Source organism: Pongo pygmaeus, chromosome 14 (assembly GCF_028885625.2).
Source record: "Pongo pygmaeus isolate AG05252 chromosome 14, NHGRI_mPonPyg2-v2.0_pri, whole genome shotgun sequence".
Classification (NCBI taxonomy): domain Eukaryota; kingdom Metazoa; phylum Chordata; class Mammalia; order Primates; family Hominidae; genus Pongo; species Pongo pygmaeus.
The window spans coordinates 24,810,964-24,825,023 of NC_072387.2; the positions used below are offsets into that span (position 1 = coordinate 24,810,964).

General features: G+C 33.6%; 1 pseudogene; it reads left to right on the forward strand.

Annotated features, from left to right (window-relative positions):
- The window catches only part of LOC129011852 (putative ankyrin repeat domain-containing protein 20A2), a 42,877-nt pseudogene extending 31,108 nt beyond the window's left edge, over nucleotides 1-11,769 (forward strand).
- The last annotated feature ends 2,291 nt before the right edge of the window (nucleotides 11,770-14,060 follow it).

Consider the following 14,060-nt stretch of genomic DNA (forward strand, 5'->3'; position numbering starts at 1 on the left):
GTCTGAGTTAATAGCAATTATTTTAAAATACATTAGACCATGAGTGAGTGGTGTGTTTGCAGGGTAGAGGACAACATGGTACTGCTTCAGTGAAGAAATAACTTTTACACCTTATTACAATTTGTATTACTATTTACATTCTAATAAATAAAAACTTTATTTTCAGATATTTTAGATTATGTTTCTACTAGTTGAACCATCAATAGTAAGACTTTTCAAAGATTTGGAAAGTTGTGAGTTGATGATAAATATCTGTATCACCATCAGTGACCAAAAATCAGACAGCAACTACAGACTTTGGACATGCGAACTTCATAGTTAAAGAAAGGATTAATCTTGGAGCTGTGTTTCTATCAGGGAATTATACTCTTCATTACCTGCGTGAATCACAGTTATTAGAGTAGAAAGAGAGCAAAGAAGGGAAAGAAGCATAGAAAATTTTATTCTAGATTACCTCGGTTGTCTTCATGCTACCATAGTTCTAACTTTTAAAAAGTCATTTTGTGGTCAAATGTACTTTGTGCTTACTCCCTTTATGCAGCCTACAACCAAACAGAATGCTTCTTAGCAAGGCATTTGTATTCTTCCCTTAAGGAAAGCAACATATAAATAACAAAGAGAATGAGGAGAAAGAGTAATTTCATTGAGGTTGTTATTTAACATAAATTTGAGTGTGGGTACCATGATTATATTTAGAATTTTGGGACTGGATGGGAAAACCAGCTAGACATCTACAGATTTCCTACTCAAACACAATGTGCCTTTGTTTTATTTTTACATCTCTAATTTTGCAATTATTCGGTACAACTGTAGGCAGTGTCACTAAAAATACCTTCCAAAAACAAATATTAAATAATGCCTATGGCTTTCTGTTTTATAGTGTTGATTTTCCCAATATTAATGGGAACCATTGAGCATTTGCCTTGTGGTGTCTCCTCAGCTGTATTCACACATTCCATCACCTTGTCTTAATGGATAATCATGCACTAGGAGTACGGGTTTTCAGAAAGCTGTGTCATTTGAAGATAACACAAGAGCATCAAATTTAATTCTGCTAGAACACCTGGTCTACTGATTAACTTCAGCTAATACGGGGTCTACTTCACATACAAGTTAAATTCAGTGCCCTTAGTCATATGATCAGGTCAACAGTAATAAATTACGCAATATTTTTTCACCCACCCCCATAGTTTTAATTTCTTTTTCCCCTTATGTCTAGAATTAACATTTTGTTTTACAAAACATGATAATCTTCTAGAGTAGTGATGACAAGCTGTAAATCCAAAGTTTCTTACCTATGCAAATGACTTGTTTGCTTCTATTTTCTCATGAGCTTGGTAGATCCAGGAAACAGAACTTTTCAAACAAAATCCCCATATGTAGCTGGGCATGGTGGCTCGTGCCTGTAATCCCAGCACTTTGGGAGGCTGAGGCGGGTGGATAACCTGAGGTGGGGAGTTTGAGACCAGCCTGACCAACATGGAGAAACCCATCTCTACTAAAAACACAAAATTAGCTGTTCATGGTGGCAAATACCTGTAATTCCAGCTACTTGGGAGGCTGAGGCAGGAGAATCACTTGAACCTGGGAGGCAGAGGTTGCCGTGAGCTGAGATCGTACCACTGCACTTCAGCCTGGGCAGGAAGAGTGAAACTCCATCTCAAAAAACAACAACAATGACAACAACCACCACCACAAAACCCAAATGCATTTCCTTGGCACAGTAAAACTGAAACAGAAAAAGTGTAAAGTAAATACAAGTAACTGAAACAGTTTATGTATATTAACTTAATTCACATTTGATAAAATTTGTAAAGTAGTGAGCAGAGTGTATTTCTCTAGGGACCCAGATATATACATTTATTCATTCAATAAAAATTCATTCTTATAATGGCCACTGATACTTATATCCTAAATATTTCTGAAAACATCTCCTCAGGCCTGCATCATCTTTGCAAGATTGCCTTATATTTTATCTTTGTTCATTTATTTATATGCCTCAGAATTTTATGCTCCTCACAGTATTTAGAGTTAATTATCTCTAATGTAAATAGATCCATGAACCACTCCTGAATACCTAATGTCCAAGCATCTTAAAGGATTTCAGAAACTGACTTCTGGGTTGGGCATGGTGGCTCATGTCTGTGATCCCAACACTTTGGGAGGCTGAGGCAGGTGGATCATTTGAGGTCAGGAGTTCAAGACCAGCCTGGCCAACAAGGTGAAACCCCATCTCTAATAAAATACAAAAATTAGCAGGTGGTAGTGGCACATGCCTGTAATCTCAGCTACTTGGGAGGCTGAGGCAGGAGAATTGCTTGAACCCGGGAGGCTGGGTTGCAGTGAGCCGAGATCATGCCACTGTGCTCCAGTCTGGGAGACAGAGTAAGACCTTGTCCCAAAAAAAGAAAAGAATAAGAAACTGATTTCTGCCCAAATCTCCATCCGTAGACCTTTCCCCATCTGCCTTTTCCTCTGGAATTACTGAGCTGCTGGTAATGGCCCCCTCACCATTCCTCTTTTGCAGAGAAATACATACTCTCTTGGAGGCTTCTCTCCCTCCCTTGTTGCTGCCTGACATGTGCTCACCCTTTCCTGCCCTCTGCCTCACTTAATCTGGCTAACCTCACTCTCTTAAGTCTTGGCTCATGCATGATCTTTAGGAAAGCCATCCCTGACAGCTTTTATTTTCCTTCCTTATACCCCAGTGCCTAACACTTAGCAGGAACTCAATAACGAATTATTTAGCAAAATTAAGACTGTTTATACAAAGATGATTCAAAAGATTGTCCTCTACAGTGTAGCAGCAAAGGGGATCGACATGTAAAGACATGATATGCAGTTCAGGTGGTAAAGTGACACTAGAAAAATTGACAAAGTACTAAGGGACCCCAACGAAGCAGACATCTGTGTGTGTGCAGAAAGATAGCTAGAATCAAGGAACACTTCACACAGCATTCTGAGCTTTTTTATTTTTTTCTTTTTCTTTTTCTGCTGTTGGAGATAACTTCTTACTCTGTCACCCAGGGTGGAGTGCAATGGCGTGATCAAGACTCACTGCAACCTCAAACTCCTGGGCTCGAAGGATCTTCTCACCTAAACTTCTTCAGTAGCTGGGATTACAGGCATGTATCGCCATACCTGTCTAATTTTTTGTAGAGTCAAGGTTATCTATGGTTCCCAGGCTGGTCTTAAACTCTTGGCCTTCAGCAATTCTCCCATTATGGCCTTCCAAAGTGCTGGGATTACAGATGTGAGCTATTATGCCCAGCATACATTCTGAGTCTTAAAAGATGAAAATAAATTTTTCAGAATAGCAGAGGAAAACACTCGTGATGTAAAAAATGGGGTGCACACTAATTAAGGTATAAACAATAATTTTGCAAATTATTAGTAACTGCCAACTCAATTAGTGTCTTGTTAAAAAGATACTGTTATGTACATTGTATATTTTGGCTGTATCTCAAAATTTTGTTTTGTTTCCAACAGTTTTGTTGATTTATGTTGGGAGGAACAATTTGTGAGTGACCATGAGATTTTGTATGGCTTGAACCTGGTGATATCTAGTGTCTCCCCAAGTGGTTTGTTGACGTTTTGGATAATTAGAAGTATTTCTTAAAGAAGTAAATATTTCAGTAAACATGCAGCTTCATTTAAACTCTCAAAATATAAAATACAAAGAAATGTCATTCTCTATTTATTTTATAAAGATTATAGTCTTTATCTAACTGTTCTTAGTTCATTTGAACTAAACCAATGAATTTGTCAACAGAACAAGCCTTACCGGTGGCTTCAGAGGAAGAGCAAGAAAGGCTTGAAAGAAGTGAAAAGAAGCAACCACAGGTATATGAAAATTTAAGTTTCTTGTTTAATATTTTTTTTTTGCTTTAGTAACAAAGCGTAGTCCAAATGACATGACCTTTTAGACTATACCTTTAGAATCCAATAGATCATAATTTTATATTTAATTTTTAAAACATTTTAACCAGTTATGAAACTTAAGATATTCTTACTATCTCTAGTAACTATTAGTTATTCTGGTAATTCTTACTATCTCTAATAACTCATAGCTGTCTTTACCCTTGGAATTGAGGCAAAAAATTTTCAGAATTATCTTGCTCTTTTATTTGTATAGCCCTACTCATAATACGGAAGGTAACATGAAATACTGGGTCATATTACTAAGAAATAGAAATTATGAACAATTTAGCAACGATGGCCACTGAGTTAAACTAGTGTTAAAGGAGTCATCATTGCCAGTGGTTCAGATGTTGCAGTTTTATATTGCTGGTCACCAGTCCCGGGTTTAAAGATTTGTACTGTTTTGTGGTCACCATTTGACTTCTGTGTCTGTGTTCAGGGAGTGAATGGGGTCATAAAAGTCAACCCAGTTGCCTATTAAGAGACTCCTACCTTGCAGAATGGGACCTTTGGTGTCAGGGTACAAACAATAACTTTATTTCAACATAAATACGTAGTAAATATTACTAAAATTTAAAAAATCCAAACAGTATCACTACTGGAACTTAAAATATATTAGAAGTGGATATAAGCAGAAAATCTCTCTAGATACATAACACTATCATAGTATATCATTTGAATTAGAATTTAAAATTTTGCTTCTCTTTCTTATTGGTGTTCAGTTTGGCTCTTAATAATTTAGTGTTTGCCTAGTCTCTAGTTAATCTTCAGAAATACACATGCACTGTAGGGGCTCACTCTTTCTGGTATGCTGAGGTAAAGTCTTTGTAAGAGAGGAAGCTTTTATAATACTACCTATCATCTTTGAATTCATTTCTGGTAGATTTTACACATAATGCATTAAGTTTAGTCCAAACAGACACTGAGAGTTCAGCTTGCCAGTTCATGTTTCTGTTCTATGTTAAGCCAAGGCAAATTATTTTTCGCTTTTTAGTCACAATCCCATAATTTAAGAGTAGCAACACATAGATTAATTTTCACAGTTAAATTTTAATTATTTTCTAATATTTCTTTGTTTATACTTGATTAAAGCTAATTTTAAAACCTGCACTCTGACAGAAAAGACATCTGAGAAACAAAATAAGCAAACTTGTTTTCCATTTTGCACCTGCCAAAAAAAAAAAAAAAAAAAAAGTCTCAAGAACCAGAACTGGGTAAGAATTGTGATAAAGGGAATCTATCTGTATATTCATGACTTTCTTTAAAATTCATTGCAAACAAGTTCAAGCTGAGTATTGGTAAAAGTTTTGAAAACTCCAAAATTACTGCTTGCCCTGAGGAAGAGCTCCTACATAGTAACTCTAAAGAGGGACGAATGAAAAAGGAGTGCCCTCTAATCTGACGAATCAGGTCCCTGATTGTGAGGAGAAAAATGCATCTGGAGGGTCTGACTCTGTGTCATTCCAGGCAGCGCCTGAACAGAGGAAGCCCATGTCAAATGTCTTTTTATTCCATTCATACTCCAGGTCCCTGAAATACACTTACCAGTCATCTTCTAAGCTTCATTTAAATGAAAATAAATCAGACTATAAAAATGATAACAAACCAGACACATAGCTTGTTTCTAACACAGATGATGAAAATTTTTGTAATGATGCAGAAACTCAAAAATTAAGGAACCCAGTAATTATGATTGAAATGGAAGATGATTGAGTTTGACATGCAAATGGCAAAAAATATAAACCCAAATACCACTAATTGGAAATTAGACATTAGGCTTTGGCCTCAGTCTAGAGATCCAGAAAGTGTTTTTGGTTTGTGGTTTACCCACCCCAAAGAAATGAAGCATATGATTCAGATAGAAAGCCACAGTATTTCTGCTGCTACAGATACTTATAAAAACAGAAAACCAATACAGTGCTTACTCCAGAAGCCACTATATGACAATCCCAGTGCTAATAACTACAAAAGCATGAATCTTGAATTATAAAATGTGAGTTATTCTTTGCCACATAGTGAGAGAACATCAAATATACAGCTAGAAGACACAGCAAGATATTCCAAGGTCACCAACATGGCACATGTATACATATATAACAAACCTGCATGTTGTGCACATGTACCAGAACTTAAAGTATAATAATAGTAAAAAAGAATGAGGTAGGCATGTTACAAGTAGAGTTCCTGGCTTTGGAGAAAGAGAAAGTCCAACTTCAAAGAGACAGAGGTTCACTTGCTGTTTCTTTTTTCTGTTTATCAATTATTTGATTTAGTCAGATTTTCTATTCAAGAAAATCTCATGTGTAAAGTTACAGTGGGGTTATCTAAATGTGTAATTATGTGTCAAAGTAGATTAGTTCTGCTATCTAAATAACGGTTCTGGAGAATGTTCTCATAATGTTTGTTCATTATTCAACCTAAGTCTCCCTATCAGTCTTCCAAGTGGCGTGTGAGCTGGGAAACTAATTCAGCCATATACAATGTGACCTTCTGAACCAGATCAACATAAAGAAATTGCTAAAGAAATAAGCTCTAGATTCTAGATTCTTTTTTCTGTATTCATTTAGAGATGAATTACATTTATTTAATGATAGAATGGGAATACAATGGGAGGGAAGCAATGACTGAGACGAGCCACAAAAACACGTCTAGCCTTGAGAGTTGCAACGAATATTCCCAGCCAAATGAGTCTGTTTAATGTGTTTTCATGCATGCAAGTTTATCTGCTTAGCTCAAACTGTTTGAACTTATAGTCCCATCATGGTCATTTCCAATATTTTGAAAACAAATATATACTTCCACATATTTTAAAAAATCACCACTCTCTAATATTTCTGTTGAATCAGACCTTACATTATGTTGTTTAATAAAGTATGGTAAGTTTTAGCATGTATGATTTTTATCATGTAAGAAGCATAATTTCTTAGCCAAAAATTTAGCCTTTGACTCTTTAGTAGAAGGATGAGTTCTGTACCTTGTGTTCTAAAGATAGACAAAAATCTAGAGATTTTCTTCTTTCAAAGTAAAAGCAGATGAGGCCTTTTTCCACACTCTGAGGCATTAAATTGCTTTGCGTAAGTTAGACTTTTAATATATCTGACTAATTTGATAAATTTATCTGGTAATTTATGTAATTCACCAATATGGAATTGGATCATGTTATTTGGTGCCATGAAATGCTAGGGAATGCCACCTCGAGCTCCGGATGAAACATTTCATATGTCTTGGTTGGTTTGACTCCCATTATCAGTAGATAATGGGGCTAAAGTAGGTAACTGTACCATATGTTTTCCACCTATAAACTTTTGTGGTAATTGAATGTGAAATCTGGGAAGCATCTCATTTTCCAGAATTCTGCACTAGAAACTCAGCAGTTTCACTCTGCTTCTTGTGTTGTGGCAAACTTTGGTTCCCATAGTTCAGGGAGAAACTTTACTTTTTTGATATCCCAGGATTAAAGAAAAAAGAGAGAGAGATAAAAGGCAGTGGGGAAAAGAATAGCTTAGTGCAGAAAAGGGAAAACTTCTTTACTGTTCCTGAAGCCCTACAAAGTCACATCCTCTTAAACTGGCTATTTCATGTAAAATCCAGGTGGTAAAGACAGAAGACATATGTTATGCCTGTGTCTTTTTATTTCTCTGTTTCTGCCAGTCAGATAGCATAAACATTTATGTCAGATAGCAAAGAGTGGATGGGAATAAAAGCACAAAATGGAGAAGAGGCCTTTTTGAAATTTTGGAAAATTCTTCCATTCACTCAAACAGAAATGAGCAGACATGACAAAAATTTCAATGATAAAATGATGAGTACCTTATAATTATTATAATTATGTATAATGATAAAATTAAAGTAAGCACAAAATACTTATTAAAATGGTGATAGCCTGAATCAAGTGAAAAAAATCAGGGAAAAAGTTCTTTTTATTGAATAAAATAATAATTATTATTCATATTACTTTTATTAAAGGTCAAAGAAGGAAATAATACAATCAAAAGTGAAAAAATACAACTATCAGAAAATATATGTCATAGTACATCTGCTGCTGCTGCTGACAGATTAACCCAACAAAGAAAGATTGGGAAAACACATCCTCAGCAATTTCCCAAGAAACTGAAGGAAGAGCATGATAGGTAAGTAAGCCTATAGCAGTGTGTTTTTTTTGTTTTGTTTTGTTTGGGTTTTTTTTTTTTTTTTGAGATGGAGTTTCTCTCTTGTTGCCCAAGCTGGAGTACAATGGTGTGTTCTCGCCTCACTGCAACCTCTGCCTACCGGGTTCAAGTGATTCTTCTGACTCAGCCTCCCTAGTAGCTGAGATTACAGACATGTGCCACCATGCCCGGCTAATTTTTTGTATTTTTAGTAGAAATGAGGTTTCACCATGTTAACCAGGCTGGTCTCGAACTCCTGACCTCAGGTGTTCTGCCCATCTCAGCCTCCCAAAGTGCTGGGTTTACAGGAGTGAGCCACTGTGCCTGGCCACCAGTATTTCACAGGAGATAATTGTCATTGTGCTATAAACTAACTCAAAATTGGACTAATATTCCTTATGATTAACAAGTTTTATATTTTTACCAGGGATATTTAGCCCTGCCTGGTAATCAGAAAAATGTAAATTAACATAAAATACGATATATTTTGTAAAGTCATGCTGATATTTAAAAAGTAATTACTAGTGTTGGCAAATGTGAGGAAAAAGGCATTCTCATACACTGTTGGCACTGTTGGTATATGAAATTGGTAAATTATTTCTGAAGGGTAACTTAGTGCTGTGTATCAAAATTTCAAATAACCTTACATCCCTTTAACTCAACAACTCCACTTCTGGGACTAGATTTCCCCGGAAAACATAACTTGTGTAAACATACACACACTTATTAAGGGCATTAATTATATATTACACATAATGAACAATAGGCTAATAAATATATAAAATATATGTAATAAGAAGGTGAATTGAAAGTATTAAGAAAGAATCATAAAAAGTGTGGGGTAACAGATGTTAGACTCTTTAGCCTAGTTTTGGATGACAGTCATTTGCAGATATAGTTTTTGTGAGAGACATCTTACTCTGTAAATCATTTGGAGAGACACCTGCAGTATTTCATAAAGATGAAAATTTATTTCTAGTGAACTTATACACTCGTCAATAAATAGTAACTTTAAAATTTTAATTGATTGTAAATGACCTTTTCTAATTAGGGAATAATTATGACTGTGTGATTTGAAAAGGTAATTTTGAACTTGTAACTTTACTGAATTATCTCCAGTATCCTTTTTTATAATATATACTAGAGTGACTAGTAATAAAAACTTTAGCAGAATATTCTTTCCTTACTACTTTTCAAATATGCATTCTTTTGAAGATGTTGAAGTGAGAAATTAAATATATGAGAACTGCAAAGGAAAAATAATCCAGAACATAGAAATTTTATTAGGATAATAAACAACATCTGCAGAGGTAGATCACAGGATGAACTCTATTTTTTAACAAAATGAATTTTAAGATAAATGTCTTTATCTGCAGATGCACCTTAAAACAAGAAAATGAAGAAAAAACAAATGTTAATATGCTGTACAAAAAAAAATAGAGAAGAATTAGAAAGGAAAGAGAAACAGTATAAGAAAGAAGTTGAAGCAAAACACCTTGAACTGAGTGTTCAATCACTAGAGATGAAACCGAAGACTGCAAGAAATACTCCAAATCAGGTAAATCAATCTTTAGTAAAAATTCTATATTTTAAACTTTATTTTATCAATGTTACTTATAATATCCATTTGATTTAATATATATTATTTAGGTCTAAAACCAGAAATGTTATCTCATTTTTAAAAATGAATGATGACACAGGTACAATTATTAATATTTATTATAAATCTTGGCATCCACATAGGATATTATTTTATTACAAAGAGCTTTTGAAAACAATAATATGCCATAATATATAGTTAGTGATAACCTATTGATAAAGATTTTGTTCCCAGTAAAATTGTTCCTTGTACTTTCCCCCATTTCATATTGATTACCGTACCTAATATTATAAAAAGGAAACAAATTATTGCAATCACAAATAATCTCATGATATTCTAAGAAGAGCTCTATAAATTTTATCTTATTTACCATTGGTGTTTTGAAATAAAAGTTTTCTTTTGTATGGATATATTTACACCACAGAAGTAACTGTGATCTGTTGGAGAACTAGAAGTAGAGTCAGAAGTCCTGGTGAAAATCCTGTAGCTTGCTTATATTTTTAACCTTTCTTTCTCAAAATTGTGGTAACTAGATGAGTTCATCAATGAATATATATAGGAGTGACTAGTATAATGTCTAGATTTATGATTTAGTAAATGTAATTCTTATAACTGACTATAAAAGTGTTAAAAGAGTCAAATTGAAATAGAATGTTATCAGTGAAACAGAACTGTAGTAACTCTGGGAAATTTTATCTGTCCAAATACTTGTGAACTAAGGTTCTTACTATAGGGTGGTGTATGGGTTAGATATCAAAGTGTAAATGCTATTTTTTTGATATATTTTAATTTAGTCAAATTTGTTAATGCTTTAATTTATACTTTTGAGTTTGTTGTAATTCAGGCAAAGGCTTTTCCAATTCTGAAATTCTTAAAAATTCTCTGGTGCGCATGTGTGTGTCTGTGTTTACTTTTATAAATTCATTGACTTTAAATAAATTTCTGAACTTTTTGAAATTTATGCTCTATAAGGTTCAAAATTTTGCTTCAACTTTTTCTGCAGTTGGATATCCACTTACAGTAACCTTTTTAGTGCATGGATGTGCAGGTTATTCTTTAACTTCAAAGGTAATCATGATATGTTATTTTATTGAGTACTAGCTAAAACTTTCTTTTGTTTTATTTAGGATTTTCATAATCATGAAGAAATGTAAGATCTGATGGATGAAAATTGCATTTTGAAGACAGATATTGCTATACTCAGACAGGAAATATGCACAATGAAAAATGACAACCTGGAAAAAGAAAATAAATATCTTAAGGACATTAAAATTGCTAAAGAAACAAATGCTGCCCTTGAAAAGTGTAGAAAACTCAACGAGGAAATGATAACAAAAACAGCATTCCGGTATCAACAAGAGCTTAATGATCTCAAAGCTGAGAATATAAGGCTCAATTCTGAACTGTTGAAGGAAAAAGAAAGCAAGAAAAAACTGGAAGCTGAAATTGAATCTTATCAGTCTAGACAGGCTGCTGCTATAAGTAAACACAGTGAAAGTGTGAAAACAGAAAGAAACCTAAAACTTGCTTTAGAGAGAACACAAGATGTTTCTGAACAAGTAAAAATGAGTTCTGATATTTCCGAAGTAGAAGATAAGGATGAGTTTCTTACTGAACAACTTTCTAAAACACCAATTAAATTCAATACCTTAAAAGATAAGTTCTGTAAGACAAGAGATACTCTCAGAAAAAAGTCATTGGCTTTAGAAACTGTACAAAACGACCTAAGCCAAACACAGCAGCAAATAAAGGAAATGAAAGAGATGTATCAAAGTGCAGAAGCTAAAGTGAGTAAATCCACTGGAAAGTGGAACTGTGTAGAAGAGAGGATATGTCAACTCCAACATGAAAATCCATGGCTTGAACAGCAACTAGTTGATGTTCATCAGAAAGAGGATCATAAAGAGATAGTAATTAATATCCAAAGAGGCTTTATTGAGAGTGGAAAGAAAGACCTCATGCTAGAAGAGAAAAATAAGAAGCTAATAAAAGAATATGATAATTTAAAAGAAAGTCTCTTTCAATATGAGACAGAAAGCAGAAAGAGTAGTAAGTATCAAGGAAGATAAATATTTTCAAACTTCTAGAAAGAAAATTTAAACATTTGGTTCTGGATACATGTTGAACCTACTTGAATATAAAAATCAGTAGATAAAAAGTATGTTTACTATACTGTATAATTCCATTTACATGAAGCATCCAGAAAAGAGAAATGTATAGGTACAAAAAGTAGATTAATGTTTGCGAAGGGCTGGGGCTGGAAGCTGGTAGTGACTGCTAATGGGCATGAGGGATCTTGCAGTGATGGAAATGCTCTAAAGTTGGATTGTAGAGATGGCTGCACAGCTCAGAAAATGTACTAAAAATCTTTTAACTTTATGTTAAAACAGATACATTCTATAGTATGTACATTATATTTCAACAAAGCTTTTTAATTAAAAAAAAGGAAAAATATGTTTACTATATCAGCTTAGAAACATAACTTGTTTCCATAGAGGTGAGAGATGATTTACTTTGAGAGAAGACATTGTGTCACCTATGACATTTTATTAGGCACAGAGTCATATTTTAAGGTAGATAGTCCTGTACTACTGAAATAATAATTTGAATGTCTTTATGTTGCCACATGTTAAGACCATGATGAAGTTATAAATGGAAATGTTTACACCTGAAATGAGTATTTTACCTGAAATGAGTATTTTCAAATTAAAATTTAATTAAGTGATTTGCTTTGACACTTAATTCTAGATTTCCCAGATGAACTGAAGTGTATTGCTGTGTCTTATAATATCTTGCTTTAAGTAGTTTTTTATATATTTTAGTTGGTATAGCTTTATTATTATTCATATTAATTTAACTTAAATCTGAAAATATGTCAGTCTCAAATTACGTATTTTTATGACCACGTAATGTTTTAAAGGCATCTACTTGTTATAAAATTATAATTTAGGGTAAATGTGGTAAATTTTAGCAAAACCATATTTGATTTAGTCTTCCCACTGGTATTCATAATTTACTTTGAATATTTTTATTAATAATTAGCTCATAATTTTTATTTCAAGGCTCAATGACTATCATTTGAATATAACTTTGTCCAGTACAAAGATACTGTAGCTGCCTGTGATTTATGAGTTAGGCATTAGATCCCCATTTTCAGACTAAAGAGGGGTGGCAGGCTTCACGTACAGTGGGAATGGAGTAATTACAGGAGGGAATTGTAGGAGCTTGAAGTCAGAGAGGGAGGTAGAGGCCTGTTTACCTAGGGCCTCAAAGGCCATTGGAATGTTACTTTTATTCTGAGACAGGAATCTGTTGGAAGGATTTGAACAGTTGATTGAATGTGTTAGGAACTTTGAGGTTGAGTTGAGCTTCTAAGATGATTGAATGGTGGGATGAATCTGTTGTATTAAGAGAATACCAATTTGGCAGGAGGATAACACATTCTGCATCCCTCACTGAATTCAGTAATAAATAAAAGTGTGTACATGTGATGAAAAGAAGGTGAATTGATGTGTGTGAGATAATTTTCAACGTAGGTATGTTAGAGTTAAATGTTATTAACATAATTTAATAATAAGGCAATTTATAAAATCAGTAACAAAAATATTTTATCAGGTGGTTGTGAGACAACTTCAACAAGAAGCGGCTGACAGCCTAAAAAAATTAACTATGTTAGAGTCTCCACTGGAAGGTACATCATGTTGTCACATTAATTTGGGTGAGACACAGGCCTCAAAGAAGAAATTATTTCAAGTGGAAAGTCAAGTATGTATGGAATTTAACATGTCGACAGTTATTCTATAGCTGGTTGAATTATATAACATGTTTTAGGATACTAATTTTGGCAGAAGCTTTATTTTGTACTTTCATTATAATTAATTATTTCCATTTTACTATCTTTAAAATGTACTTTTTTTTTTATATTGTGACTTTTGTTCTACCATTTCGAAAAAGGATTGCATACCTTTTCTCTTACAATATGTACCCTTGGAAAAGTTGATAATTATACATCATTCCTCAGAGAAAATTGACTTTTTTCCTGTTAAACATATATTCAAGTAATTTTTGTATTGCTATGATGAGGCAGGCCAGATTAAATCAGAGGACAATGTTTAATGGAATGTTCCAGAAAATTGTCTTATTTCTTCACTTTTGTGAATGGACACAGAATCTGTGTCTATTTCGCTGATTCTAAGTTAACTTGTATAGAAAGACCATTATACTATTCTTTGAAATGTACGTGTTTTATGTTAATTTACAAACTGTTTGAAAAGTTACGCATTTTCTTTATTTGCCTTTTATTTAAAATATACTATAAAAGTATAGAAATATTTAGATCTGATATAGTATGTACATCAAAACTTGAGAGGTGAGAAAATTATCTGGTCACC